At 43.4% G+C, this 6,776-nt stretch overlaps 1 long non-coding RNA gene across 1 annotated transcript in view; it reads right to left on the reverse strand.

Annotated features, from left to right (window-relative positions):
* LOC142804196 (uncharacterized) overlaps positions 1–6,575 on the reverse strand; it is a 232,430-nt gene extending 225,855 nt beyond the window's left edge. The window contains exon 1 of the long non-coding RNA XR_012894503.1: positions 6,233–6,575. This is a non-coding gene — a long non-coding RNA (uncharacterized LOC142804196). The remainder of the gene's footprint in view (positions 1–6,232) is intronic.
* Between the last annotated feature and the right edge of the window lie 201 nt (positions 6,576–6,776).

The raw sequence follows: 6,776 nt of genomic DNA on the forward strand, positions 1-6,776 counted from the left end.
CACATACATTCAAGAACTAAGGGGTGAGGAGAATGCATCATGTGTATGAACCGTCTACCACTTAAAAGAATAGCCTTGAGGGGCAAACCTCATATACATAGAAATGCACGCGACGCGATGTAGATCACCTTCGCGCAAGCGCTCGCTTGCATGCGCAAATTGCAAACCCGGCGAGTCATCACTGTTGCTGGCATGAGAGCGTCTTCCCGTAACAAAAGTGGCGCGTTGTTAGACCGTTAAACTGGCTCATTCAAGAGCTGCTATTGGAATTTCACCCTTGTAATGCATATGCTATTTCTATTTTCTTTCCCCCATTCTTTTTAGGACATTCAAACGAGACTGCAGCTTCAATATCTACGTTGCTGCAGAGAACGAAGGAAAATTCTTGGAAGGGAGGTCACTCGACTTGACACACAATCATCCCGTTGACCAGGAACTCTTTCGGCATTTACCACGACAGATAAGGTTGGCACCAGAGCTTCAAAGCAAGGCTCGTGAGTTGATGAAAATGAAGGCCAACAAGATGATGGTGAGAGAACAAATGAGGAAGGAGAGTGGTAGGGCTGTTCTTTTCAAGGACTTGTCGAATATTGCAGCCAAAGATAAACTGTTGCAACCAAGGAATGATTTGCTCGAAGTTCTATGCATGCTCCCAGAGAAGCACAACGCAACAGTTCATTTGCTTACAGATGAAAATGGTGAGCTCCAGGCTGTCTACTTTCAGGATGACGTAATGAAGAAATCATTTCTGTGCTGGCCTGAAGTCATCTTCATCGACGCTACATACAAGTTGTTAGAGACAAGAATGTCATGTTTTCTTGTCATCATTGAAAATGGTAATGAAAAGAGTGAAATTGTTGCTGTTGGATTGTTTTCGATTGAGGATGCTGACAAGCTTCACTGGTTTTTTGGAGAGTTCAAAGATTTGAATCCCAGTTGGAACTCAGTGAGGGTGACCATGGCGGACAAAGATGTGAAGGAACGACCTGTGATAAGAGGACTATTTCCATCCTCGGCACTCCGTATATGTGCTTTTCATGCTCTGCAAGCATTCCACAGAAGTAAGCGTGCAGAAATCGGGAATTACAAAAAGTGAACAAGAGACTGCTCTGGACATATTGCAGCACATGATCTATGCAAAAATGACGATTATGATAAGCTTTTTGCCTTGCTGCAGCAATCAGCAGCAAAGGGAGTAGTAGAATATTTCACTAGAAACTGGAATGCCATTCATGCAGAATGGACAATCTGATCAAAGTGGTCGTGCGGAAACTTCTTCAACTCCACTAACAACTGGGCAGAGTGCTTGAACTCTAAACTATAGGAGATTGTAAAGCGCCTTAGTTCTCTGGAATTGTTTGTTGAGCGATTCTTTGCCTTGATCAACACTCAGTGAAATGAGAAAGCTGACAAAGCAGCTGTTATGCTGCAAAAGAAGATAGTAATACCGAATGGCAATGAAGCAGCCAAATTGTACGCCACCCTGCTGACTCCCTATGCATTTCGTAATTTAAATGAAAAGCTACAAGCTTCCATGACTGCGACGGAAAAAATCAACTCTGCTATTAGTGATGGCAAGATTTGTAAAACTGAAGATTGTTCATGTGCCTTAAGAAAATCAATGCTGTTGCCCTGCCGACACAATTTTGTTATAGGAACGGCATTCAACATACCCAAGTACGATAAAGGGCTATGTGCTGAACGCTGGTTTTTAGATACTTACGTAGCCAATATCCAGCTAAGAAAGAGTGATATGTGCAATGACGTAGAGCATGTGCAAGTAAGCACTCGCAGCAATGAAAAAAAAATTGTCAGCACATCAAAAGTTCAAAAAAGCAGCTGGCGTTGCATCGAAGCTTGCAAGTATGGCATCGGAATGCTCCACGGAAATGTTCAAAGAGAGGCTGTCTTTCTAGAGACAATTCTCGACCATTGGAGAAATGACTCCAAAGTTCATGTTGCTGCACATGATCCTGCACATCACTTGACAGCTGCAGTTGCAGCTGAAAGTGCAAACTCGCAAGGTTTTCAGGGGTCTGTAATGAATGTACAGAGCAATGCTGATCAGAATTTACTGTGCAGAGCCTCGGAAGAGGCGAAACATCACCAGGAGCTCTCGAAAGCAAGCACTAAAGTCAGCGAGCATTCAAGCAGCCAACACTGCAATAGACAAGATGAAGCCAGCACAGATGAGAATTCTTTGTCGCAGCCCTCTGACCTTCAAAATATCAAAGTGCCAGTTGCTATGAGAAAATGTGGTGATCCTAAAGGTCATGTGCTAACAATTATTGGCCTTCCAAAAAAACGCAAGAGAACAGCAAGTCTGGGACCATCCTCTGAGCTTACAATGAGAGAAAAAAAAGCTAGCCGTGCTCAGTTGGCTGGTGGGGAAGCGGCGAGCATCAGATGCTATCAAAGGCAAACTACTTGATGAAGAATCTGTGGAAGCAAGGCCTGAAGACATACACAATCGCATTCGAGATGAAATGGTCGACATTAACCTAGTGCGGCGTTTTTTCACTGATGGTGCTTGGAAAGCTGTGCTAATGGTCATTAGCGTAAAAAAACGAGGAGTGGAAGTGAACAAAATGCAAAACAAAACTAGATTACCATGATGCAGTATCGTGTGACTGGTGCTTATTATGGTACCACCTTCTATGTGTTGGTGTAAAACAGAAGCCCAAGACAAATCTGTGAAAATGTGGCTCGTGTACGGCCACTGCTACAGCGCAGTAGCACGTTGCCTTTGTGAAAAAAGCAGCAGCTCCATATACAGGGTGTCCCACATAACTTGAGCCAAGAATTCAAAAGTGAAAGACACTTAGGAGGCGAATTGAACTAAACGCATACTACTTGCACTAGCCTGTAGGCACTCAGGCTATTTTTTATTTCTCCCCATACAAATAAATTATTAATTCTTAATTACCTATTTTTAATTATAGGCTGGAAACTCAAAACACGAACACTGAAATGTAGAGCACTTTCAGAAATTACTGACAAAATTGTTTTATGTAGGTTACGTTTCGCGCTGTTATTGTTTCCACGTCGTAAAGAAAGCCCGTGAAATGTGAAAAGGAGCCGCGTGACGGACTGCGAGCACACTGCTTTAGTGCTGCTATAGGCTTTCTTTACAACACAGAAAAAATAACAGCGCTAGATGTATCATATTGGAAGCAATTTAGTCTGTGGTTTCTGAAAGTGCTCTACATCTCAGTGTTCATATTTTGTGATTCCAGCCCATAAATATTAAAATAATTCAGAATCGTTATTTAATCAGAATGGGGAGAAAAAAACTAGCCTGAGTACCTACAGGCTAGTGCGAGTAGTACGCGTTGGGTGCAATTCGCCACTGAAATGTCTTTCATTTTCAAATTCTTGGCTTAAGTTATGTGGGACACCCTGTATAGTTTAATAGAATTTGGGGATTGTGCAATAAAATATTTTTCTACGCTTTTCTATTTTCTAATCTCGCGCTGGTACCGGGCAACGATTCTGGGCCAACGGGATTGCGGAAAACAGGGACGTGCCTGCCACGTACAACGAAATAACAAAACAATTTTATCTCGCGTAGACTGTATCCACTCCCTCATCCAAAACTTAATAGGCCACAGGCCCTTACGCTCAGGCTACTGCAGACCGACTCGTACCATAACCTGTGATCCCTTTACGCTATTTATCCTGGAGTGTTCCCCAACGACGCCTGCCCCGCATGTGGGGATGTATCCACGCTGGCGCACAGGCTCTGGAAGTGCAAGGCTATGTACACTAACCCCGACACTACATCGGTCAGGCGGGAGGGGGCCCTACGCAGCTCCCTCCTAGCCGACCAACTTTGGGCCGTCCAGCAGGCCCGCGGAGCGACCGATAGGCTTGGCCTAACGGTCCCGACGTGAGAGTCCCCCACTGCGCACTGACGCGTGCCTTGCAGGACCACAATAAAGTTTTGCAACCAACCAACCAACCTACAATATTGGCTGGCCGTTACGGGCAAAGTTGGAATTACATATAAGCTGGCTTACGTGCTCCTGTAGAAATTAAATTAACAGTGCTCTAAACTGTAAAAAAAAAAGGTAGTAGTACTTGCTAACTTTGGGGTAGTAATGGTTTGCCACATATGTTGCAATTCAGGTAGTAAGTGCAGTTAGCAATGTTAGGGGTTGCTACCTTTGCTTTTATTAATGGCATTTAGTAACTGTTCCTACCCTAGCCATTCCTAATTACTACCATAGGTAGCATCTTCTAGAGGTCTATGAAAAATAAAAGTAGTAACCGATACTAACCTGTTCATTTTGCCACATCATTTCACCATTGATAACACTGGTCAATTTATGTCTCATTACTGTGCAACTTCGGGTAATTTTGCGTGGTGTCACCATGAACGCGAAGATTGCATGACCGTAAGAAGTACACTAATGCTACAGTACTAAGTAAACGACTCGTGCGGTCTATATAGCCCCTACTTTAGGATGCATGTCTGGCACAGGTCAGCACTTGTGTTTCAGGATGAATTATAAAAAATGCCAGCCTAGAGCACTATACCATGTGTTTGGGTCAGCCGTGCTTATAAAAAATTATGTCGTATCTATTTAATATAAAAGTGCCACAAGAAAGTTATATCTACAGCATTCGAAACTAGGTATCGACTCATTAACACAGTCTCAGTGCAATTTAATGGTTCACTGTGCTAATATATCGGCTGTTAGAAAGTAATAGTTTCTGGGATTTTATGTGCCAAAATCACAATATTATTATGAGAAACGCTGTAGTGAGGAATTCTGCATTAATTTTGACCATCCGGTTAATTTCTATCGGCCTGTCATACTAGTTTATTATAATTGTGTATTACAATGCGTGCAGCACTTGCTTATGGTTCTTTAACTTGAACCTCTTCATTGTGATAATAGCTGAATGATGCTTAGATATCTCTGTTGTGCAACTTTTTTTTTTTATCCAGGGATATCTAATGCATCCTTTTTCCGTTTAAAGATGAGCCCCGCCATGGTGGTCTAGTGAAGGTACTCGGCTGCTGACCCGCAGGTCGCGGGTTGGAATCCCGGCTGCGGCGGCTGCATTTCCAATGGAGGCGGAAATGTAGGCCCGTGTACTCAGATTTGGTTGCACGGTAAAGAATCCCAGGTGGTCGAAATTTCCGGAGCCCTCCACTACGGCGTCTCTCATAATCATATGGTGGTTTTGGGACGTTAAACCCCACATATCAGTCCGTTTAAAGATGAAACATTGAGACGATTTGTCTCATAAATTAATACAATATGTGTTACTTATTATTTTAATTTGCATACTTCATGGCCAAGTTGCAAAAATTTATAAGCAGCTTCAGTTACTACCCATTTCATTCCAATTACTGGGTACTAATGCAGGTAGTAAGCAAGTAGTAAAAAGTTGGTAACGGTTGCAGCTAGCAACTGTTTACTAGCGTAGGTAGTAAAAAGGTTGCAAAAGGTTAGTAATGCTTCAAGAAAAGCAGTAAACTCTGCAGTTACTACTTATTTGCTTGCAGTCTCTACCTTTTTACTAACCTTTTTAACAGTGTATGGGGAGTTCATGTTCGGCTGCCGTTAGAATGCTGACAAATTTTCCGCTGCCGGGAGAACTTTCGGAAATTCTCCTGGTTTAGAATAATACAAAAGGATTTGTCCCGGCAGTCACTCACCTGACATATGAGAGCCAACGGTAAGCAACTGCCGGGGGAAATTTCTTTGAATAATTCTCCCAGCAACCGCAATAATTGTTCAAAAAAATTTCACCCGGCAGTCGCCTCCCATTGGCCAGGTTAATAACTGCCAGAAGAAATTTTTTTCAATATTTCTTCCGGTTGCCGGGAGAATAATACAAAAAAATTCTCCCGGCAGTTAGTCATGTGACATATGAGAGCCAATGGCAGGCGACTGCCGGGAGAAATTTTTTTGAACAATTATCCCGGTTGCCGGGAGAATCGACACACCCCAAAATATAGCTAGCACCTACCCTAGAAGCCACAACAGTCCTTCCGATGGCAATTTAGCCCCGAGAATGATCAAATTTCTCAACAACGATTAGCTAAACTTTGCACCTTCCACAAGTGGGCCAAATGAAATCAATAATCCCGATCCCAATCAGGCTCAATTGCGATCGAAAATAGGCCGCGCTACAACGACGTTTAGAACAGTATCAAATATGTAGTGCACGAAAAAGTTAAGCATACAAGTCAATGTTCTAATGCCGTTGTTCTCACCGCACGTTCTTATCGTCCAGGCGCTGTGTGCTGCAGGTCGACGAAATGGTCGAAAGACGCCAGCACGTAGGCTCACCAAGTTCAAGCCGAGCTGTTCACCGCAAACACAGACACAGACCACTGGCAAAAAGTGCGCTGATCACACAATTTAGAGGCACCGTCTTTGAGAACTGTCAAGGCGTTGCTGTCAAATACGAGACGTGCAAACATTGCCGCGCGCGAAAACAAACGTGCACAGCCGGCAGCCCAACATGCACGTGCAGCTGCAGCAACCAGGTGCAACAAACAAAACCTGCTACAGACCAGGGTTGCCAGATCAAACAATGGATCGATGGATGGTTGAATCAACGCCTCCTCTAGGAAGATGCCTGCCGCATGAGAAAAAAAACTGCGCCCACACCATTTTCCTCCTTCATTTTGAAAACGAATGGATGGGTGGATAGATATGGCTGTACCCTTTAGATCGGGCGGTGGCTAGCGCCACCAAGCTGTAATACCTAATGAATCAAAAACTACATTTATTTTTTTTCCTTAAAAAGTGAGT

Source organism: Rhipicephalus microplus, chromosome 3 (assembly GCF_043290135.1).
Source record: "Rhipicephalus microplus isolate Deutch F79 chromosome 3, USDA_Rmic, whole genome shotgun sequence".
NCBI classification, from domain to species: Eukaryota; Metazoa; Arthropoda; class Arachnida; order Ixodida; family Ixodidae; genus Rhipicephalus; species Rhipicephalus microplus.